The 25,655-nt window shown below is 38.6% G+C and overlaps 1 long non-coding RNA gene across 1 annotated transcript; it reads right to left on the bottom strand.

Moving 5' to 3' along the window:
- Positions 1-8,525: 8,525 nt before the first annotated feature.
- LOC131707356 (uncharacterized) lies at positions 8,526-11,568 on the bottom strand. Its single transcript, XR_009311148.1, has 3 exons — positions 11,413-11,568; positions 10,857-10,918; positions 8,526-9,429 (listed from the first exon to the last, which is right to left on the bottom strand). It is a non-coding gene; the product is annotated as an uncharacterized LOC131707356 (long non-coding RNA).
- Positions 11,569-25,655: the final 14,087 nt, after the last annotated feature.

Genomic DNA, 25,655 nt, shown 5'->3' with positions numbered 1-25,655 from the left:
AACACTATATTTATTAATAATTTGTCAGAGGAACAATAGGTACAGGCTTGGGTTTTAGCTGCGGTGAAAAAAGCTTTTTGAAACACAGTGGCAGCCAACGTTGCTTGAAGTTACTGAACTTAAATTACCTTCCCCTTTTTGAAGCCTCTTCTGTAGACTTGCTACAGGCACCGGATAATGGGTGCCAGCGCCTAATCATTCCCTTGGGCTTTTACATTATCTTTCAATTCCACTAACCATAATACAGTTCCGGCTGAGTACGTCTGAAACATAAACAAGATGTTGTGCGTTTAATAAGTGCATTTCCTCTCACGGAGACTGTTTGAAACTAGCGCATGTGATGCTGCCACTGCATGAAAAGGGCTTGCACACAAAAGACTGCAGAGTTCCTGAATGAGTCAGTGACAGAATGTCATATTGCAAGTGCCATGCCAGTGAAACACACATGTCTGTTACAATTACTGACCCACAGGCAGAAAAGGAAGCTTTTTCAATCTACATGGTTGAGATATAAAACTATCTATAACTTACAGGTATGACATGGCTTTCTTTCTATGTGGGCAAGCATGCAAATTGAAAGAGGAAATAATACAGTGTATATGCGATACAAAAACAGAACAACTGTCCAAGTGTTTCTAGCATCATAGTTTTAGATGCATTATAATTCAAAAATGTTTCAAAAACTAGCCGTGTTTTATCTGAGTAAATGAAGTGTGAGTAAAACAGCACAGGGCTAGATGCTCAAATAGATTTTAGAATTCCCTCTAGCCAAGGCAAATTCAAATCCTGTTGCTTTTGCTTGCTTGTTTCATTGCAGTGTGGTGTGCTGGTGGCTGTGAAAGACTAAGATTGAACGCTCCTAAATGAACTGGTTTATTCTGCCAGTAAGAAGTGGAGGCCTGTATTTCTACCAGCTCTGCTGGGAGGTGGGATTCAGCCTGTGATGTCAGGCCCCGTACCCGGCAGACCATCTGAAAAGCATTAAAGCAACTGTTAATATGGACACGTGGTTTAAACAGCATCTCTCCAGTACCATATGGAATATACTGACACATCCTAAAGACACTCCTAGAATAAACGTCAAAACAGATTGCATTTAGTTACTCATCTCATGCAAAACAAAACAAAAAAAAATAATAAAAAAGGGTTTGTATTGTTGATTTGTCAAGGTCTCTGCAGAATGAATGGTCTAATTTATGAAGCCCCTGCACGGCTAATAAAAGTGACCTTTTTTTAGACCTTCACAGTTTAAAGCAGGTGTATGACGTGCTTTGTGACAGGTTATGCATTAAATCCAATGGCAAGAGAGAAAACGAAGAGAACACTCTCACGTAATTAGCGGAAGCTGGGTGATTACTTATCATAATGGCACTGATTTTAACTTGTCCAATTAGGTAGACCACTCACTGAGTCTCGGTACACGGACAATATATTTCAGCCAACTCCCTTACGTTGGAAAAGACTGTGTGAATATACTCAGGGAGAGAATTTCAGAGCAGGGGTGATAATAGGCCACAAGCTTAGCCTTGTTCAAACACACAGGCCATTGCCAAATCCTTGCTTCCTCAAGCACCTAACAGAAAGAGACTGCTATGGAGAAAAACAAAGCAAGCATTGAAAAGTAGGCATTAAAGCTCCATTGCTTGCAAAATGATGTTCAGTATACACTACAATATAACACATTGGCTTTGCCAACTGAGCACGTAGAAATATTGAAACACAGCAACCAAACCTTATTTACATTGCTTGGATGCTTTTACAGGAAACAGCTATATCTCATTGTAACACCCTTCTTAAACAGGTACACATGTCATAGCAAACATTGTATATATTTATTTCTACAAGAAGAATGGAGAGCTCTGCTCCTAAATAACTTGTTTTCATATTCTTCGCTACAGAGGGAATATTTATTTCCCGGATCACAATTTGCAATATTTATTTGGGTTCACTCAAATCCACAGAATTAATCACACTTTTTAAAAAAAATAAGGCCACATTGCTTTTTGTCAAATTATCATACGATGTTCTCTTATTCCACTGGAACTAAGTACAGAAAAGCCTTTTGAGTTCCACAAAGGTTGACATGTGAATACATAATTGTTTTGATTCAAAAAAGAAAGACAGAAAGAAAATACTTCAGTACCCATAGTACTGTACTTATCCACAATACCATCATAACTAGCACAGCAAGAGGGTGCAAATTACATTTTCCATAAATGAGCCTTAAAAATCGCTATATATTAAACTGATCTACAATTGCTATAATCTGTCTGAAAGGCAAAGCTAAGGTTATTTATTTTATAGGAAAAACATGGGACCAAAGTGTCAGTGTATCCAGATTACCATGACTGTGAGTCTTGGTATTGACCTCCCTTATAAAATAATTAACATCTTCCTACTAAATTGCTTTGCAATATAAAGAAAGTCCCCTATTCATTTTGAATGAACATATATTTATTTTTCAATTGTAGATAGAGCATATGAAAAAGAAAGCTTTCAGGCATGAGTGGCACTGCTAAATGGTACCTGCATCTGGAAGGAAGAAACTGAATATAAAACACTTATCTTAAATTATCCTTTGAGTTACAAGTTCATGTTTGAACCAGACAAGAGCTACCCCCTCCTTTTAATACATTAGAGTTTAGAAAACATTAAAACTTTTTTTTTTTTTTTTTTACTGGAAATATAATTCAACAGCGAACAATTTCACTGATTTATTGAGAAGTGCTTTGCAACAACCCCCCCCCCCCCCAAAAAAAAAGAAAGAAAAAAAAGCAGTTGGCTTTTATGGGTATGTTTTTTTTATATTGATGAATGATTCATTTTTCTTTCAGTTCATTACACATGAGATATAAAAGCTGGAAGAAAAAAAAAAAATTCAGATTACCAAGCAAATTACATTTTAATGTTTTTTTTTCTCACTCAAAATAACAATTTGACTGTAAAATAAAAAAAATAAAGTGATGGATTGGGTTAACTTTGTCGACTCCTTTTAAGTCTTGAAAATCTTAAAGCGTAATATAAAGTTAGGCTCAGCACCTGGGCAACCCAGAAGCATTGACGGACCGAGTGGCCTCCTTTCGTTAGTAAATGTTCTTGTGTTCTAATGTAAACTATCGGTGTACCCTCTTATCCACGTCCAAAGAATGTTACATAACTTATTAATGACCCTGACTTATCAACTTCAATTCTGATTAAATTCCAAAGTGTCTGTGGCGTAGGGGCTTTAACCCTGCAGAGAGTGGGGTTCTGTTGGGTCACAAACTCAGGTGTCTGTGGCGTAGGGGCTATGGCCCTGCAGAGAGTGGGGTTCTGTTGGGTCACAAACTCAGGTGTCTGTGGCGTAGGGGCTTTAACCCTGCAGAGAGTGGGGTTCTGTTGGGTCACAAACTCAGGTGTCTGTGGCGTAGGGGCTATAGCCCTGCAGAGAGTGGGGTTCTGTTGGGTCACAAACTCAGGTGTCTGTGGCGTAGGGGCTATGACCCTGCAGAGAGTGGGGTTCTGTTGGGTCACGAACTCAGGTGTCTGTGGCGTAGGGGCTATAGCCCTGCAGAGAGTGGGGTTCTGTTGGGTCACAAACTCAGGTGTCTGTGGCGTAGGGGCTATAGCCCTGCAGAGAGTGGGGTTCTGTTGGGTCACAAACTCAGGTGTCTGTGGCGTAGGGGCTATAGCCCTGCAGAGAGTGGGGTTCTGTTGGGTCACAAACTCAGGTGTCTGTGGCGTAGGGGCTATAGCCCTGCAGAGAGTGGGGTTCTGTTTGGTCACAAACTCAGGTGTCTGTGGCGTAGGTGCTATAGCCCTGCAGAGAGTGGGGTTCTGTTTGGTCACAAACTCAGGTGTCTGTGGCGTAGGGGCTATAGCCCTGCAGAGAGTGGGGTTCTGTTGGGTCACAAACTCAGGTGTCTGTGGCGTAGGGGCTATAGCCCTGCAGAGAGTGGGGTTCTGTTGGGTCACAAACTCAGGTGTCTGTGGCGTAGGGGCTATAGCCCTGCAGAGAGTGGGGTTCTGTTTGATCACAAACTCAGGTGTCTGTGGCGTAGGTGCTATAGCCCTGCAGAGAGTGGGGTTCTGTTTGGTCACAAACTCAGGTGTCTGTGGCATAGGTGCTATAGCCCTGCAGAGAGTGGGGTTCTGTGGGGCCACAAACTCATGCGGTTTGCTTTTATTTTTCTATGCCTACAACATCAGTGGAAGCGGTTTTCCTGTATTAAATGTTATATTGATTTCAGCTAACTTCCCTTCTGATTACTAGTTAATATGTATGTAAATGCATAGTAATAAGAGACACTTCATGTAAAGTGTTATCAAGAATCCTATACATTTCATATATTGCCATTAAATTAGACTCACAAGCCTTTCTAAGAGAGTGGTCTGTCCTTGTTTAGATTCATTGAATGTACCCCAAGGAAAACACATATTGATGGAAAAGCATCAGATAAATGGGTATGCTTCACATTTTTACCACGCTTGTATGAGACATTACAATACACTTGCAACAATTGATCAAACCCTTTTACAGATGGTTGTGGTCATGTTTTCCTATGCTTTTAAATGTTTGTAGCCCTGTGGCAATTTTTCAAGGGCTTGTGACATTCACCATTTAATGAAAGTTTTTCTTCAAGATAGTGATCCTTGCAGCTGGCAAACTTCACATGCATTTATCCTGTCTTATTGCACAAAAGAGAAGGAACACATGTATTTATTAACAGTTATCAAATAATGAGTATTTATGTTGCTGTCGGCATCTTTTCCTGTCCTTGTTCACAGTAATGGATTGCTGTGATCTTAGACCCAATCAATGCCTTTCAAGTGCAGAATGATCCATGTATTCATACAGAACTTCAAGTCAATACAAAAATACAAGCAAGTGCAAAATGATCCATGTATTCATACAGAGCTTCAAGACAATAGATAATTTTGATTGCATTTGAATATTTTTTTTTTTAGACATTATTTTATATATGCCATGTCTATATTATACACAATTCAATTCATGGTTCTGGTTGTAAGTGGTGTGCTCTACAGAAGGTGTGTTTGTTCATGGTAAAAGTTATTTTGTGGTCCTTTGGATTTCTCTGTTGGAGGTTACTACTGTATATGTCACAGAACTTCTTAACAAGCTGTAACAAGTACAGTTGGTAAATTCCCAGGCAAGCTGCAGCATCATTTCTGGAGATAATTGTGATGGCCCTCTTCATGTTTTTGACTGAGTTTGGTCTATAACCTTCTTCTCCTACACAATGCATGCTGTAAACGAGGGTGTGGGATGTTATTGCATTATACACCACAGTAAGGTTCTGGAGTTATACTAACAGTATGCCCTTTCAACCTCTGAAAAGTAACGATGGAAGATAATGTCACTGCATAATAATAGTGATGCTTGTATTTATTTATTAAGAAAGAATGTGTGCAAAACAATGGGATCCTGTTTCTGATTTCCATGATGCATGGACCAAGGCTCCTGGGGGTGGTAGCACACACACAATTAAGAGGAGAGTCAATACCTGGCCTCAGCATGTATCTTCCAGCAAGTATTGAGTATGATGAAGTGATGCAGACTGACTAGCTGGGGCATTTGTTCTTTATTTTATCCACAACAATATGCTTTTGATAAAGCAACAGCCAAGACCCGCGGTGTTTTCACGTCTTCAGCTTAATGTATATTATATTAGCTTGTGGTAAAAAAAAGAAAAAAAATGAAACACATTTAAAATGGTTTGTAATTTAAATCTATCTTTCTTATCATTACATTGGCTCACCTGGACCTTGAATTGCCTCGACAGCTGTCCTTTTCACCATGGAAACATGCACAAACTCACACAGTCACCATTAGATGTCAATGACATTCCTAAAGCAGCCGTTTCACCCTTGCTGGATTCACATATGCACGATTGGGGTTGAAACACTACAGGGAGCTGCTGAAACTAGCTGCACAAGAACTGGACAACAAACAAGCAAATTGGCCGACAGCTGTCAATTTCCTTTTCAAGACAATGTCTTTATTACATGGAATTAAATGTCATTGAAAGACATTACTGAAAACCCACAGAGGGAGTGCTCTTGTAGCTCTGAAGACAGGAAATGTGTGAACTGTTCTTAAGGAGTCATTCTAAGTCGGAATTATACTTCCCCAGTGCTGGAGGAAAAGCCCTGTCTGACGGCAGTAATGATTGCTTTTGCTGTCATTCTAAATTGCATTCTCAGTCAGCTGTCTCAATGTGGATTTCTAGAATATTTCCAGAAGGGAGGGGGCAATGTGACCCTTTACTGCTTGTGCTGTTCCTAGTAAGCTGGAATTGGCTGTGGTTAATTTGGTCAGCTCCTCTTTATTGTTTTTTCTTCCAGGCTAACTCGGCAGGCTAACTAGACACAGTTCCCACAACCTATCTTCAAGCTAATAATCTTTGCAGGCAAGACTTTTTTTTTGCATTACATGGTTGTCTGAACAGTGCGTTCATCTGGCAAAGTGCAAAGTTAGCAAAGCAAAATACAGTTCAATGCTAATGCCAGTATTTGAGTTGGTTTGATAACACATCATTCAAATATGAGCACAAAATATAAACACCACCATTTTCCAATGCAATTTTCCAGTGTCTCCTATTGTGTGTTATTTAACTCTGCTTTCTCAAATAATGACATTCTAGACATCTCCATGGAATGGATAGAGGGTTATTTTTGTATGGTCGTGTGATTACATCACACGACCATACAAAAATGGGCAGCAGTGTGGAGTAGTGGTTAGGGCTCTGGACTCTTGACCGGAGGGTTGTGGGTTCAGTCCCCAGTGGGGGACACTGCTGTTGTACCCTTGAGCAAGGTACTTTACCTAGATTGCTCCAGTAAAAACCCAACTGTATAAATGGGTAATTGTATGTAAAAATAATGTGATATCTGTATAATGTGAAATAATGTATAATGTGATAAGTTGTAACAATTGTAAGTCGCCCTGGATAAGGGCGTCTGCTAAGAAATAAATAATAATAATAATAATAATATGGGCTTTTAATATTGAAACAATGCAGGGCTCTCATCGAGGCTGGTCCAAAGCTCGTGTCAATAAATCAGAAATACGTTAAACTACAACGTTTCATAGCGCACAAGGTGACGGATCACCTTGAATATACCAGCTCTTTCTTAAAGCAATATTCCCTTTCACTTTTTTTGTTTTAAAAAATGCTAATAGACTTTCAAACCCCTGTGCTATTCTATACCTGCAGCAGTGTGGAGTAGTGGTTAGGGCTCTGGACTCTTGACCGGAGGGTCGTTGGTTCAATCCCCGGTGGGGACAATGCTGCTGTACCCTTGAGCAAGGTACTTTACCTAGATTGCTCCAGTAAAAACCCAACTGTATAAATGGGTAATTGTATGTAAAAATAATGTGATATCTTGTAACAATTGTAAGTCGCCCTGGATAAGGGCGTCTGCTAAGAAATAATAAATAAAAAAAAATACCTGAGTTCTCAGTTCTCAATGGGGTTTCATTGTCCTTCAGCTGCTGAACTTGGTCTCAATGCAGGCCATGTCTTGTTTGATGTCTTTTTTTCCCCATGCTTTCATCTGCCTTCTCTGTGAATACACATGGCCCGGTGAACCCTAGATGCTGGCGGCGGTCCGTCTTGGCAGAGTTGTGATTTTTGCTGAACCATTTATATATATATATATATATATATATATATATATATATATATATATATATATATATATATATATACTTCTATTTGGGTGACTTGAGGAAGTAAACTAGTTCAAAGGATTACACTTTAGAGTTATGTATCTGACCCTGCTTAGTTTGCAGAAATGTAGACTGAAGTCCCTCTATTCACAGATAACCTAAAGTACAGTATTTGTAACATCAGTGGTGTTTTTCCAAATGGTGTAAAGTAGCATTTGACATTACAAGGCATGCTTACATGATAAGTCAGATTACACTGTGTTGCTACCTGATGTAATCACACAGTCCATGCACAAGCTTATTCCACTAGCTGTTACCATGTACGTGTATGAAGTGTTGGTAGTTAACCCGTTATTACAATGTTATTACACTGTCATGTATGGAACAATCCAAAATTCCATGTTCTTAGTGTTTTATGTGTAACACAAAAGGCAGTCTAAATATTGGAATAGTACTGTATTTTATTTTCCTCTGATTTAAACTCAGTTTTCCCAAAGCTGACAGAATTAAAAGGCATTCTGTCACCCAGTCCTCTCAAAAGATCTATTTGATCATTTGTCTTCAGTTTCCTTCCAGGAGCTCTAAAACTGTATCTTTTGAGGTTTAGGGAATGTCGTGACAGCAATGCTCTGATCATTCAGGGCAGTAATCAATACTTAATCTCCAGGTAACTGAATTCAAGCTCATATTTTTCTTGTTTTCTTTCAGTCAGGTGGTTGATTGCTTTAAAAAAAAGCAATTTATCGGGGTCCCTGTATATTGCTTTTCCTTGATTGTAAAGGTACAGAATAACATCATTGGGGGAGTTCTTCTTTTCTTCCTTTTTTTTATTTAGTTGATCTGCTAAATTAGTTCCTTCACTGGACACAATTGTATTACAAACATGGCTTTGTTGGCTGATTTCTTTTATTATCATTTAATATTCAGTATCTTGGTAATATTTTTGTGATCCTGCCTTTCAAACACAGTCAGGGTATTTAATACATATATTTAGGAAAAGTCATAAACAGGCAACTGCATAACTTTCAGACACGCAGAGTAATTTCAATTTGAAAACCTCAATCCGTCAAAATGACTGCATGGTGGTTCTAGTGGTTCCGTGGTGATTCCGTGGTTGTTCCATGGTGGTTCCGTGGTGGTTCCGTGGTGGTTCTAGTGTTAATTGAACTCATGTCCATGATCAGAACCCCTGCTATTTAATACATGTCTGCACAGAAACCATTACAACTATTAAAGGAATCATTTGGCAACACAAGTGGTGCTCTGAATTATAAATTTACTGAAACACAAAAAATATTCTCTCAACATGAAGGGCAAAAGGCCCTCTGTGGTTTTCATTCATTGTTAACAAAAATAGAGCTCTTTTAAATCGCTCAATAAAAAAAAATAAAAAAAGTGTTTGCAATGTCTTTGAAGCGAATGAAAGGATTAGTAAAATAAATAAACGTGATGTCCTTGAGTAAGTGATTGACTGGAGTCTCCGATGAATATAACACATTGTATTTCCAAACAAACGATCATTAAAATGATATAATAGGCTCACTAAAACTCTTTGGAAACATTCCACAAGAGACTTATTTGATTAAAGTCATAAAACCGGTTTACCCATCAGCGCAATGCTTTTAATTAATACTGCAGTAGAGGCTGGCTTCATCCCCACGAGAGTCAACGCTGCTTTCATTTCGTCGTTTAGGATGGGTGTCCCAAGAACTTCAGTCCTGACATGCATTCCACACGGTGGCTTCTTCATAGCAATTCTGTTTTACAAAGCAGAAAAGGTCAAGGGTCGTTCGCAAACATTTCAATAAATGATAGTATTGCATTGGCAGCAAACTGCGGTCGTGTTCCTTGATCTTTTACGCAATTAAGTTCTGTATCCCAAAGGAAGAAACCTGCATATGTCAGCGATCTAGAAAAAAATAAAAAAGTATGAAATGTATTGAAATTGCAATAATTCATCCCCATTGCTTAATTGTGTAGAGGAGTCTCGGGGCTTGATGTTTGTTCAAGATCTACAAACAGGCTATTTAAACAATCTCACATGCACCTTCTGCTCATTGCCAATGCCCACCAATATGTCACTGTAATCTATTACAGTGCAAGTTTAATTACTGGACATTGAGGAGGTAGCACATTTTAATCCAGATAACAAAAAAAACTGCCTAAGGCTTCAAATGTTAATGTCGAAGTCTACACACTCTAAATGTTTTTTTTTCTTGTGTAAATGTAACAGGCCTAACAGACTTGGGTCGGTTGTTTTCTGAGGTAATCCTCTTACTGCTTTTAGGCTGTTACTCTATTTGCTATCTTTTCATCAGCTATTCCTGCTTGCAATGTGGTACAGCTTAGAGCAATGTATTGCAAAACTAGGCCATCCATTGTTGATGTGCTAGTTTTATTGTTACAATGTAAATTGAGCTCCGCTTTTCCAATGCTATCAGGGATACCGAACGGTTCACTGGACACACAGACCTGTGCGGAATTGAACTTGATGCACCACTTTGCAGACTGCAGCAGCTTCTTACTTGCAGATCATTACAAACATATTGGGGCAAATCAAAAACCTAAACTCAGGTTCAGGGAAGTCTGGACATGCCAAAGTGAATACACATCATAGTGTAGTGTGAAAGCAGGCCCATGGCAGAATAAAAACAATCTAAGTTATGCCTGCAGTGTCTGGGCTGGCTGAATCAATAGTTTCCTTTTAAAGCTTTTCAGTCTTCAAAGGGGACATGTGATTGGCTGATAGGACGCTTTTAGGCGCAATTAATAACTACAGAATTACGCCCTTATGCATTGGTACAGTGTTACTACATGACTATATAAAGTGCGTATAATTACAGCGTAATTACAAAAAGCGTTTCAAAGCATCCGTTACATCCGTTTATTGAAATTCTGTTACTGAACACGTATTACTGAACACATCATTAAATAATAATAAGAAAATTGAGCCACTGTTTTATTTGGACAGTTATTACAAATGCAAATTGTCTGAAATTCTAAAATGTTAAAGTTTTATAATACGGTATAAAGTAACAGCGTACATAAATAAACACACACGGCAGTAATATTCATCGCAGAGTAACCAGGGCTGCCAAAGTTAGACCTGCAATAGATGGCATGCAACTTGGATGAGTTTATATGTATTGTTGCTGAAGTGTATGTTTTAGAGTGTGCTACATACCATGGTTAAAGAGATGAAAACCTGGCCCCTCTGCTCCTGTCTGTTGAACGATAAGGAACCTCCTGGGGTAGAAGGAAGAATGCGTGTCATTAATCTGCAAGGACAAACCAATAGGCCTTCTTCTGGTTTACAGTTCCAGTTTGTTTTACTTTTTATAGGACTGAGGTTAACTCAAAATAATAACAATTTCGCCACAAAGGAAATGGAAGCTGTGTTTAGAAAATGGGAACAGCATGGATGATTTATTTATATATTTATTTTTTAGATTAGTCTGTAAATCTAAAGTTAAACATGCGTGTGACTGTTTAGGTGTATCATCCATAAGTTCAAAAACACTCAGAAGCATATCAAGAAAAACGTGGAAGAAATTGGCATCTCCATGGCAACATTGTTTTTATTTCCCTTCAAAGCAGTGGAGGTAGGAGAGGTCTAATCACTGAAGATTCAGGTCTGGAACTCGGTTTAGGTCAAACTGAGAGCACCAGTCGTACTTCCAGTTGTGCCTCATTAAACCACCAATGCGTCACCACTTAGGGATGTGATAAAGTAATCTTACCACTCCACACTTTCTGACAGCTGTACATCCACCTCTGAATCCTGATTCAGGCTTTCCAAAGCCTCACAGCTTTATCATTTAGGTTGGCAGGGTCTATAGACTTGGACTTCTAGGTCCTGCGTTAGGATGATTCAGGAGAGCCAGTAGCAAGTTCACTCCTCAACGGGCAACTGCACACAGGAAATATAAAGAAAGGATCTGCAAGGGACTCTGTTGCTACATAAAGCTTGGAAGCAAGCCTGGTGCAATGGAATACTATGGGGTAACCCCAGATCCAAGCAGGGGAGTGCCTTGAAAGCTAGTGAGATGTGAAATCATTTTCATTGTGTAGGGTAGCACAGGCTTTGTAGCTTGTATGGTACAGTAGCTAACTGTTTCCTTTTCATGCTGTGTGGACATTATTTTCTTGCTTCTCTCGAGTCCCCAGTAATATTCTAATACAGGTTACAGGAACGACAGTTGGATCTCAATAGGAATCGGCTTGTCTTAGCTTCTTTATCTAGTGTTTCTCTTTATCTAATGTGTGATTTTTCTTTCTTCAGCAACACAGCTTCACCACAGGGCTGTATTTACACATGCATAAAAGGCTACAGTATCACACAATATGCTTGCATTGTTTAAAGGGGAAAAGAAATACAAACGCACATAGTAATTGCCTTGTAAACACACAAAGCCTTGTTTTGTTAGATTTTGTAATTTTAACCATTCTATCACAGTGTAATTAGAGACACGTAAGGCAGAAGGGTTCAAATGTGATGTTTCATGTATAGAATTAAGGGAAAGAATAAATGTGTAAATGTGTGTTTCCTGACATCCTAAATTCATCCTGACAGTGATTTTGTAGAAGACGCTGGTAAAATGCAACTCATGTAGAATAAGCAGGCACCGCTTTTCATTTTGTCATGATTTATCTTATACACACATTTAACATTGTGTGGTCCTGTAGCGTCGTTTAAACAGATTCATTTTTATCTTCCCAGCCACTTGCTTCTTGCTATATTAAGAATTTGATTAAGAAGTCAATCTCTTATACTGTTGCAGTAAATGATTTATGCCCGATACTGCATGATTTAGTCATGAGCAGAGAGACTACTTCAAGTTAAAACCCATCGTTGTGCTGTAGAATAGTTCATGTACTTGCTGTTGGTTCAACAAGCCTTGCTTTTTAAAATGACAATAACACGACTTTTGCTCTAATAAATGCTGCAAGGTTGATGGATAGCAATATTTTATATTTGAGATTATATGGGATATAACCTTAGCCAAATTCGAACCCAGCCCCACAGAGCTGTACGATCAGTGCAAGAGTTTTCACTTGGGTATTAATAAATATATATTGTATGCTTGGCTGCTCTTTACCGTGCCTTTATTTGATAAAATTAAGTGGCAAAGTATATGTCAGTGTTGATGTAGGCTGACTTTTTCAAGACGTGAGCTATATTTTATATTTGCACGAGGTATCTGGCACTATTATTAGCCTTGGGTGAGCACATTCTCGAAAAACCCTTTTCAGTACATTAAAAGCTTTATACACAAAGGGGTTTATCACAGTTATTTCCTGCCTCCAATACACTGTTCCATGTCTCTCAGTTGAGTTTCTGGCAAGCAGAGACTTTATGTAGTGCCCCGTGGCTTTTTTTTTTTTTTTTCAGTGTTGTCTTATAAATATCCATTTCAAAATAAACAACATTACAATTCATTTCAGTTCTGCTTAATGGTATGTAACATAGCTTGCCAGTATCATTTATAACACGGTTCTGTTGTGAATCATAGCAGGAACTTGCTTGGGTGACAGTATAGGTAGGCAGGCAGGTTTCAAGGGGTTTCAAGGGGTCCTGACACTAACATTGTGTATGTAATCACACTGGTGAACATACTGGTCAATGAGGTCTGCTTTCTGAATAGTACAGAGACACCAGGGCTTTTTGTTTGGGGGTTAAGCTGGTATAAGGCCATGTTGGAAAGTCAGGGCCTGGGTCAAGTCTTTCAGGTGTTTTAAGTTGTTCTGGTGTGATAGGGGATCGTTCCGTAATGATTACAGTTTCATGGATGGTGAGGGTTGGAAATCTTCAGCAAATTCTGTTCCCCAGAATGGCTCAAAGAGTCGTCACTTTTGAGACTGTTCTTTGTGAAAACATGCAGATCAGTAGATAAGCACAGCATGCCAGCGGCTGTGTAGTAACGCCAAACTGAAGTTATTTCCCAGATGCAAGAGGCTGGAAGGACAGGTTCCAAGGTCTGGAGGGACACCTTTGGCCCCTGGCCCTGGGTTTAGCAACTCAGGTCCTCAGAAAGGTTTCTGTTACTGTGAGATGTGAAGGTTTAAATGACAGACAATTTCACATATACATAACATTGGCTTCAGTTTGAAAGATGTATAATGAGAAAGGACAACACGCATTCAAACGGTTGAGGAAACTCAACATTTTCATTTTAAATTGGTTGCTCTGTCCACCTCTAATGCTGCTATTTCCCATGGTATGCTGTAAGCACATTTGGCTTTCCCCACCTCACCTCAGTGTTCTATTTTTAGCCCTAAGTAAAGTTATTAATATGCACAGCTGTTAACCAATAGCCACGGAACGGCACTGAACGTTCCACAACGCTCCCAAAGGTCTATGGATATAATTGAGTACACCTGGCTCTTGTAGCCTCCTACTGTTTCTTTTAATTCTCTTCGTGTGAGCACCATGCCATTTACCTCCCTCCCCCTGCAAGCTGCATGGAGCATCTTAATAACTTCAGAAGAAAAAACTTTAGATAATTAAAAAAGAAGACTTGGAACCAAGAAGCAATATTGCAATAAAAAAAAAGTTGAACGGAAAAAGCAGGCTGTTAAAAAGAGTGAAGGCTGATTGAATGCACAGATGTTTTCTGAGGTTATGTTGCTAACCAAGGTGATAGACTGCATGTTGCATTTTCAAGCTCCAGTACACAAGACAGAGTGGAAGGTAATAGCTCTTCATTTCAACTCTTTCAACTCAGACATACAGAAAGTTGGAGAAAACAACATAATAATACACCTGCGCGGTTTATAATAGCAGTGCTATACACAGTGTATTGTAACCATGCAAGGAGTACTAACCATACATATATTGCTAAAGAGAGGCTTGTTATAAGAATAATAATAATACTAATAATACAAGGGTACAGGCTTGGCACAGCAGGGTTGCCTGGTTGGATGTAACAGAGGAGTTCAAATGAAGCGTCTGTCTGATCTGTAAAGTTGTCAAAGCTGTGAGAGCTCTTCAGTATCCTTGTCTTATTCCTGCCATAGCCCAGGTGATGGGTATAAAAGTAGGAGCAGCACATGTCTCATTCTCTTTTGCTTGTGACAACGCGCTGACCCCACAGCAGCAGCCTTGCAAACAAACTGCAACCAAAAAAAAACATGTGCCCTTACCAAGACCAGTGTGTCGCCTGCCTCCTCTCTCCACGAACGACGAGACCAACAATGTGCACGGCAATAAATAATATTAGAAATCAAGAGTCCCACTGTATTAATCACTTTAAATAAAGAAATAAAAGTCTAGTCATTTTATGAACAGCATGAGTATAATGTGTATACCGTAATGGTCATTGTTGTAGCTTGACTTTCAGTGCTTCAGATTTAATTGTGTGCATGAAAGGACTTTGGCAAGTAGAGGCATGTACAGTATCTGTTGCTTTTAAAAGCCCAGATCAACCCATTTGTTTGCAGAGTGTGAAGCCTCTAGTTCATCAAACATAACACCTGGCCAGCCATAGATTCAAGGGCACATTCGTTTTGGTTCACTGGTGCACGAACAGTTTTTTAATTTGTGGAATCTGGCATGCACCCATGTGGTATCATGTGCAAGGGCTGAATAGTAAATAAGTTTTCTCTAAATTGATTGGGTGATTCCTTTCTTGGGAATATTCAAATCCCTGTCAGCAATTTAGGAGGCGAATGGAATATCAAAGTTATTTTAAATAATGTGTTCTTACTGTTTAAATATTTTTTAAATATAATTTACTCTTTCAGTAATCAAATCCCGGAGACTTAAAACTCAGAAGTTTAAAGCACAATGATGCAACCATCAACCCACCCCCTGCAACACTGCCCCCAGTGGATAAATAACACAAACGACCCACACAAGCACAATACTGTGCACAATTTCCTCTGAAGAACAGTAATCATACAGCATATCTGTTTGCTAACTGAGCCAGTGGCTTTATAGCACAGGAAACAGATATTTCTCTCTTTTCACCCCTCTCTATATTTAAAGAGATTGGTTGTGGTTTCACCCCCATTGTGATTTTGCATTTCAGTGAAGTTAAACAATGTAGACAGTGGAGACTGAAGTCTGAGGTGTCTGACTGTGAAATTACTCAAATCTCCCCATTTCAGTTGTCAGCCTCTGTTATTCTTTCATGGCGAGAGTTGTCAGTTCATGAGAAGGAGGCTAGGAGCTGAAGTTCACTGTTGCAGTAGCATTTCAGAAAGTCATATTACATCAGAGTGACATGGTGCCCCAGCATCATAATGTTGATGCACTGTAAGAAATCTCCTAATTGTAGCTTGCACTGTGGCTTGTACTTGCTGTAATACAGACCATATGTTTATGAAACTTCTGCCATTTAATCGTCATTCTTTCACTCATAAACATTTACCATGATACATTTGCACATTCATTTTGCAGTGTACCATGCTTTTCCAAAATGCTTGTGCTGTGCATTTCCTATAAATAGGTGAAAATAGCCAGACGTGTTGCCTGGTTTATGCTGTTCTTAATTCAGACTGACAAGCAGTATTCTCTATTTAAAACAGTACTTCTGATTAGCAGATGTAGGTAAAATTGAAGAACGTATGGTGAAAAACACTGGCTATATCTGACACCTAGTTAGACCTCTGCCCATTGCAGTAAAGCAAACTAAAGAAAAAAACATTTGCCTTACCTCAGCTGATAGCAAATAGTTTGGGTTAAAGAGTTTCTTCCTAGTAATTGCAACACTGACATCTACAGTAAGAGTTTAAGAGTGAAGACAGAATTTCAACAGAGGCCACAGAGATCTCACAGAACATTAAAGTGCAATTTCACAGTCTTTCGAACCTTAGTATTTGTATTATTATTATTATTATTATTATTATTTAGTGCTTATTGGAATTGATACTAAATACAAGATCTATCAAGAGGTATCACATCTACAGTAGTCATGCAGACCAGCTTGTGAAGATGCATAAAGCATGGGCATCATCATCAGCTCCTAAAGGGCTTTTAAATAACCAGACGACTGGAGCTGAATGTCCTCGGAAAACCATGCACGGGCAAAACAAGTAAACCTGGCATTTACATTAACGTTTCATTGTATTGTGTTTCCTAACCCTCTTGATTTATTTTGAGTTAAATGATATAGTACTCTAAATAAAGTAATAAAGCACTCCTGCAAAATGTATAGCATCTGATGAAAGCCATTAAACATGTGTCTACATAATTTATAAAACGTAAAGTCATCTCATTTATCAAGCAGATTTATTTGGAAAAAGCTGGTCATGTATCACCAAAATGCCGGACTCGGGTTAAGGATTGCATGCTGCTGTGTATGGAGTGATGACGCTGTCAGTATGCTGAAAATCTTAAATCGAGAATTCTGTCTTAAATCAGCTATCAAAATATCTAAGAAGATCTGAATTTAAGACCTGCTGTAGTCTACAAGTATCCGTTCTGCCAGACAGGTTTATCAAGCCGTACACGTTTAGATATTTAAAAAAAAAATCACTTTACTTCATGTAAATGAAGAGCCTGTGCCAGTCCTGCAATGTTCCTATTGCTACTGATGAATAATTGGAAGATTAATTATTTAAGAGCGGGTTGGTAAGATTGGGGCTGGATCGTCCTCAGCCTCAATACACAGGTGTTCGATTCATAATCATGGGTATAGGGTACGTTTGCACTTACATTCATGAAGTCTGTGGTCTGTTTTATGAATATACGCTATTGCTCTTCAAAACAGGAAATGATTAAAACTCCTCAAAATAAAGTCAGGACAGGAATAACTGAGGTAGGACCGATGAAAAAAAAACAATCAATCAATCAATCAATCAATCAATCTACACTAACAGTTATTAAGATCCAATAGGATCCCTGCAGTGAATATCCCAAAGTGTAAATTGATAAGTTATATGTATGGGAAAGAGACTAATGCAACTCTGCTAAATTAGTCTGTTCTACACTCCTAGACTTGTGGGTAGGCCCTCTTTTTATACTGATATTTATTACTGTATTTGAATCAAAGACTCGGCTATGCATACAACATCATCAGATTATGTGGCAGTTTTTAGGAAGACCCCAGAGGGTCCTGAATAAGCCAAATGGTCTCTTTTTGAAGCTTAAAATCTCTATAACTGCTCCTTGCCACACCCCTCTGGGGGCCCCAACCATACACTATGTTGCCTCACACTTCAGCCCCCCAAATGTCAAAACTACGCCCTTGAGTGTAAGTATAAGTAAATATTTCCCAAACTCTTATCATTTTTTTCGATGAAGGTCTTACTTACACAGCTAGGTAAGAATGGATTCTGGTCTGCCTTCTTTTCCATACAAAAATACTTCTGGTTTATTGTGCTAGTAGTTTTTTCTACAAGGTCTTGCACTGTCAACTGGCATTGCATTTTAAAAACGGTCGATGTTTGTTGTTTGCAAAAGTACATGACCTAGTTTCCTCAGCAGGACCATGTCAATATTCCTCTCGGGAACGGCACATGGTTCCCAGTCACTGTGTGTTCTTCTGTTCTGCTTTGTTCAATACAGCATGCTTCAGTTTCTAACAACAACAACAAAAGGAATAATTCAGGACCTGAAATGTGAAGTGCCATGTATCTTTGAAAAGCAAACAAAGATTACCAGCAGTGTTGTTCCCAGAAAATACTCTGCCCTTAGATAAACAATCTAAATACATCCCTAAAGCCAACTTCGACACACCGTAGCTCCGGGTATTTACCCATAAGAGGTTACAGCTTGGGCATGTTAACAGTGGAATGAAGCAGTGTGGAGTAGTGGTTAGGGCTCTGGATTCTTGACCGGAGAGTTGTGGGTTCAATCCCCGGTGGGGGACACTGCTGCTGTATCCTTGAAAAAGGTACATTATTTAGATTGCTCCAGTAAAAACCCAACTGTATAAATGGGTAATTGTATGTAAAAATAATGTGATGTCTTGTAACAATTGTGAGTCGCCCTGGATAAGGGTGTCTGCTAAGAAATAAATAATAATAATGAAAAGGTGGCTGTGTGCCCATTCTCTACAGAGTGAACACAAGGGTGTGCTGAGCTTATCCTTCAACACTAGTTTATGTTATTTTCAGATAACCTTGAAAAAATAGATGCTATTCTGTTTGAGGTTTGGCATGTTATGTGTTATTTATTGCAGATGGATGTCTAGGACTTATCAAAGTATCAATGTTTGGAAAATGTTCTCCTAAAAATCTGTATTTTTTAGTGTGCTAGTGTAGTGTGCTCTTATCACAAGTTATTCTACGCAGTTACACAGCCACAGACATGATTTAAATACAGTAATATAGATACATTTTCTAAGTGATACTGCAATGTTGTGAGCGACTGTGACAAATCCCAGCCTTACCCAAACGATGTCCTGAATCAATATTCCAATCGCTATCCATCCATATGGGCCATGTTTCTGTATAATGAATTAGACCTGTTGTTATTTAAAAAGGGATTGCTTGAGTCAGGTTTTTGGAACGGGCCAGTGAGTACATGGAAAAGTGTCAATGCATGAAAAACAAGCCTGGTGAAACAGCGAGAGACATTTAAACAAGCTGCCATGTAATGAATTCTTAATTTTCAAATGGTACATTTCTCAATACACTGTTGACTGGGCTTAAAAAGACAACAGGGCATTTGGGGGGACCGTCACCGGGCCGAGTGACTCCTGCTTTATACAATAGGAATTTATAATTTCAGGGAAGATAAACTAATACTCTCAAATGCTCCCAGCTCCCTGGGATAAGACTAAAGCTAAACGATCATTTATAAAGGATTCAAAGCTGTTCAACTTGCTGTTTCTGATGCTTCATAAGAGTGGTTTTAGGTACAGGTCCTGACTATACTCATACAAACTAGTGAATATTGTACGCACACACTGTGGCATTTACATACTGTGGTTAGACTAAGAGGGGGTTCAATCATAAAACATGCCCGTTTAGGACACACATCCCAGTTATATAACATCTAGACTACATTTTCTAAGCACATGTCTACGGTAGTAAACATTATGCATTATTGTGGTAAACCCTAAAACACATAGAACTCCCATGGCAATGATGCTTCCATGACTTATTTAAACATTTTCCTTTATGAATCTGAGGAATTATTTAAATGCACAGAATTATGCATTAGTTTGAAAGCCTATCACTACAATCTGTTATATGAATTAATTCAGTTATTAACTTGCATGGTCTTATCAGTATTGCACATTGTATTTTTCTGATGCTGTTGTAATTAGCAGCTTCAGTTGCACTTAAAACTGTCATGATGTTTAAAAACACTGTGATGTTTAAAAAATGTGGATGATAACAAAGAAATGGGAAATAAACACGTACAGAATGTACTGTATAAACATCTTAACGGCAGACTGAGGAAGAAATGCTATCTTAATATATAATAGATATGCCTACATTTGGCTGGGATAGAGATCCGAAGACCATGTTGGTATAAATCAGTGATGATAGGGTTACTGAATAGAGGGATTGGATGAGTACATGAGGAAAATACAAGGATAGTATTTAAATCTCAGGAGATGGAGCTAATAAACAGTTTCCAATGTTAACGCTGACATTGAGCTCAAAGAACCTCTATGGAACAGCTCTAGAAATAGAGGCAATAGACAATGTAATACAGCAGGCAATTCTGTATTTTCAAAGACAAAACCACCTTTGAACCATGCACACCGGCTTGTGTTTTATAACTCCAGCCTGATGTATTACTGGTTACAATGATGTTTCTGAGATGTGCGTGCGTGTGTGTGTGTGTGTGATCAGAGTCGCATCACGCTGCTGTAAGAACACAGGTTAATTCTGTAGGGTAGCCGCCCCCAAGCCTATACCTCACATAACCCATGGCATGCTGAATTCTCTCAGGCACGGGCTTCCTCACAGTGGATTACTTTACTCTAGCCATATCGCAACTCTGAGGTAAACCATGGTAAATGCACAGCCAGCCACGTAAGCATTAGACTACCAGACTATCAGTTTTCTTATGCACAAAGACACTGAAAATAAATAATGAACATAAACGTACAGTATATAAGTATGGTGTGTTATTTCTGAAGTTAAGGGATGCATGTAGCTGAAGCCACTGCATACTTCAAATGGTGCAGCTCCTGTCGTTAGTCCACAGCTTCTTTAAACCAGAATCCTGCCCCTCTTGGAGCATAATGGGCACGTGTGGAAAGTTCTGTACCCTAGAACTTATTGTTTTTGGCTGGTCTCTGCTGTTTTTCAATACGTTACTGCAGACCGCATAAGACTGAAAAGAAAAGCATGACACAATCAATGGCAATGCCAGCACAAACGCATACAGAGGATTAAATACATTCTTTACATTGTTTTTAATCAGATCTTTGAAAGCTCGCTGTCAATATTTGTGTTGAATAAATGACACAAGCACATACAGTAGAAGGATGCACAGCGTTTGGTTCTCCATATATAGTTAGTTAGTGGTGTAATTAGGTTGGCCCTAATGGATGAATGTTTTTCAAAGATCTGCCGCTGTCATCACAGCATGGTGAGAATTAATTACGTGTTCCATGTTCCATCTTCCATATGCATGTCTAGTGTATATGTTGCTCATAACCTCTTATTAGGATGTTGTTGCCTATTTATATTCTGCGTGGGGTCATTAAATATTCATTACACAACTCATCATGCAAACTCAGGACTGCTGGCTTTGCTGAAATTGATGTATTCAGCATATAAAGGCTACATTATAGGATTGGGAAACAGCAACCCAATCATGCATCTTCAGGATTTAGAGCCATAGGCCACACTCATTTGATTGTGAGGCTGCACTTTGGCGATATCATTGTCATATTATTCACAATCATCCAAATCAATCATATCTAACTAAATACTGAATGCATGCGCACGTCCAAATTTCAGCACAGGAGCGAAATGTAATATAATCTAGCAGTGCTGTTCCCTCTGTCCTTCTCAAGAAATGACTGCATTTTACTGTTTCCCATTTCATTTAAAATACATGGTCTCGAGCTAAGGTGCAATTACACTGTTACTACATGTATGAGTATTGCATAGTAATTACATTGCAATTACGCTAATCAATTGGATCCTGTAAGACCCAACTTGACAATGTTTTGAGTTCAATCAACTTCTCAGAACCGGACGAGCTCAGCTTTTTGTAAAGGCATCTATATCAGAATACACTGGTCAGAGCACGTAAGTTTGCTTGTAGTGATTAAACAGACATTGCAGTGAAGCCAGGCAGGCAAGCTACAAGGGTGGTGCAGTAACCTTCACTATGATACATATTGATGAAGCCCATGAACTGTAACACTAATGAACTGTTACCATATGGTTGCGATATCTGGGTTAAATGCATAATACAAGCCTGGCAAACTGTAACCTTGGATACCCCCTGTACCCCGGTAAACTGGCCATGAGAAATGTTTGTTTTTTATAATGTGGATCAATATTTTGTGATTTACAGATTGGGTGTACTATGTTCCTATAGAGCAGCTGTGTTTCTCTTTCCTAAGGTTATGCATTTAAAAACGTCGAACACAAATTATACTGTGAGGTCTGAGCTCTGAATCTTCATATTAGTTGCATTTGTAGTGGACATATAACATCATTTTATAAAATGTATGAGAATAGCAGTTGTGTAAAACCTTTTTTTTTTTTTTTAAATAGGAACAACAGTTAAACCTTTGGGGTGTATATATATACAGTATATATATTTCTTCTTTGACTCAAATGAGGCTATTTTTGTGAAGTTAAGAAGCTCAAGCTGGATTTTAATAGGCAACCCCCTTAGGATGTTCATCCCATTTATCATTAAGGAAGCACTTGAACAAAAAACAAAACAGATATTTTGCATTTCCAGTAATCCATCATGTGCAAAATAACCCCCTTTTATAACAGCATAGCACCCTAATGTGTGTGCAGTTGTGGGAGGAAAAAAAAACCCATCAAATGCAAACTAACACATTGTTCATGCACATTGAAAATTGCCTTCAATTCAAGCAACGGTAAGTGTCTTTTTCTTTTGAGCTGGGACCTCAGATGCGACTTGCAATCTGTTTCTTCACTGCCAATCCAAGCAAACATTTGAAATGCATTCGTCTCTTTTCAATATAACTCCAAAGGCTCGCTGGGAAGCAATACACTGCTTTTGAAATGCTCTTGCTAAAATCATGATTGCAAATGTTTTCTGAGAACACCGACTTCTAATTACATTTGTTTCTAGACAGCGGCTAATTATCAGCAATGCTGATTCTGATCTATGGGTGTATGTTCCAACAGTTCCAATCCCGTCCTATCATTAGATTCTAATCTGTCACTTAACAGGTTGTAAAATAAATATGAAACACAGGGTTCTCAATCCATCTGATGTTAACTGTAGGCTATGATATTCAGGTTTTTAGAATTGCATCTGGGCTTCAATGATGATGTTTGAGTGTATGGGACTGATGTGAAGGTGTGTGCTGTCTAGCTGGGAAACCATTGGCTCATGCCATTACTGTGTCCCCTGTTGAATATTGCGGATTTAAGGTTAGGGTTGTATCATGCAAAATAAGTTTTACACAGTAAGTACATTGTAACAATGCATCATAACATTGTAGTTATGTGTAAGTACACATGTATTTGCCAAGTAACTACTATGCAAATGCACAGTAATTAGAGACAGTAATGTAAACTGTTACCCGTTTTTGCCTTTGTTAATGGTTACAAGGTAATTAATCATGTGAAGGTCGTCAGCTCTTCTGACACAGTTCTGAGTTTGAATATCCCAAAATGCAATGACTTCCTAAGGGATGCATCCAATTACTGTTCAGCATCTGGTTTGCAACTATTCCTGTGCACCTATTCCAGAAGATAAACTGCTGTCAGCAGTGAGAGTCATTACAGTAGGGGCTAATGTAACAGGCACATGCGATTGCATGGTTTCCGTGGTCTGCTGGGGTGCTTTAGTGAGCAGGTTTGCAAACACAACATGCAATTGCACTCTTGTGCATGTAAAGTGCAGTAAAGTACCGCATTCTTTTTATCATGGATTAACATGACACCGGCATTAATGTCGATATCTAATTGAAAACTAAAAGGTCCATGTTCAGGTGGCATTCATTGTTCCAATGAGCATTTCATTTGTTCTGCCATTTACCTCATTGCTGGGTATTAGTTAAGCATGTATACTAGGCAAGTCATTGTTGGTCCTGCATTATAGGCAAGTTATGGCAAAATATACAAAAGAAGGAATTCTCGTTTAATGATGTGTGAGTGGTGTGAGGAATTGGCAGCTATACCCTTGACAAGGAGGAGCATCTTACCCATACATTGTTATTCTGAAATGCAGGGGTTTTTGCACAGCTGAATGGTGCTTTGCATTGTTACCTATGTTGCCAAGGTTACACTGAGCAGAATATTTGTTCTATAATAAGCTCGTAACATTTCACAATATGAAATATAATTGCTTAGGCAAATTATGAAAACTACAAGGTTACTTAAATGCACACCAGTTCTTCCGATTGAATATTAAGCTGTGGGCTGCTGTGAAGTGTTCGGTGCATACAAAAACATTAATTGCAGTTGCACTAAAGGATAGTTAAATGTTGTTAAACCTCAGCTTGTTATTATTACATCCCCTTTCATTTTTAACAATTACTTCCCAGGGAATGGGTAATGCAGTCTCAGATTTCTTAATACAGCACTGAAAAACAGCGGTCTCAGCTCCTGGAAACCGGACGAGCTCAGAAGGAGAATTCTCTCATTTGTACAGCATGTGATAATGTATTAGTTTACACACATTAATTAAGCATCATTGTTTTTGCATTCAATTAGCTTCCAAGCAATGTGCAGCATTTAAAGAACTTGAGAGTCTTGTCTGTACTGATTGCTCTATTGTGTTACACGAAGGACTGACTGCCCACGAATGAAGATCACTTCCTCTGCTTACGCATTCATCTAGATGGCTTTACGTTTGTATTTTCATTTACCCATTTTGTTTCTGGAAAGTCCAGTCAAACCATGTTCTTTTAGATATGATTATATCCATGCCTTGGTGTGCTTCTGGATAGTAACCTCTCATTTGATGCCCAAATCTCCTCTGTAGTCAAATCCTCCTTCTACCACCTCCGAAACATCTCAAATGTGTGATATACAGAAATTCAATTAGAATTCCTTCACTTTATCTACATTTCAAGTTCTTAAGGCATGTCAAGCTAAATATCAGTAACAGACCTCTGTATTCAGGAGAATATGTAAGGTATGGTTTCCAAGGCAACTACTCTACATCAGCCGAGAAAAGACTGCTGTAGAATTGTGTGTGTACCTTTATTTAGCAACACAGACAGTAAATAAATATATTGGAATTAATAATTGAATATGAAATCCACAGCATGCTCAGAGCACACAGTTCCAATTAGACTCGCTTCCCTCCACCAAGGCTTCTAAATGTCATGTTACACGGCATCTGGTTGCTTGTCTGTCAAAACAGCCTAGTGACTTCTGTGCATCTTTTTGCATGATACAACCTTAACCTATTGCTTATACAATTGCGTACTTACATCAATATTGTGCAAAAAGATTTACACTTGAAGTGCATTGTCACTGTGGTGGATCTACTTCCTCTCCCTATCCCTGTCACTTGGGTCATGGAAACTTTTGTTCTACTCTTGTATTCAACCTCAGGATATTATTAAAACTTTTCCAGTTCAGCACGTTCCTTTCATTATTTTTCAAAACTCAATTATATTACTCAGATAGAGGCTGTATGGGCAACTTGCAAGGCTTGATTGTATCATAATCCATGCTTTACGTCTGTGAAATATGAAATCAACTGTGTTAAAACACAATGACAGTTTTAAATTATTACATGACTTGAGATAGGAGCAAATGGATTAAAATGAGCTATAGATTCTGTCAGTCATAATCTACAGTATTAAATCTGTTCTGCTGAGAGATATGATATGCAATTAAAAATGAATGTTTGAACGTAATGCTGGCATTTTCAGTGTTATAAGCCACTTAGCTATAC

Source organism: Acipenser ruthenus, chromosome 39 (assembly GCF_902713425.1).
Source record: "Acipenser ruthenus chromosome 39, fAciRut3.2 maternal haplotype, whole genome shotgun sequence".
NCBI classification, from domain to species: domain Eukaryota; kingdom Metazoa; phylum Chordata; class Actinopteri; order Acipenseriformes; family Acipenseridae; genus Acipenser; species Acipenser ruthenus.
Note: the sequence above shows the minus strand (reverse complement) of the source record. Positions and strands in the feature narration are given on the sequence as shown.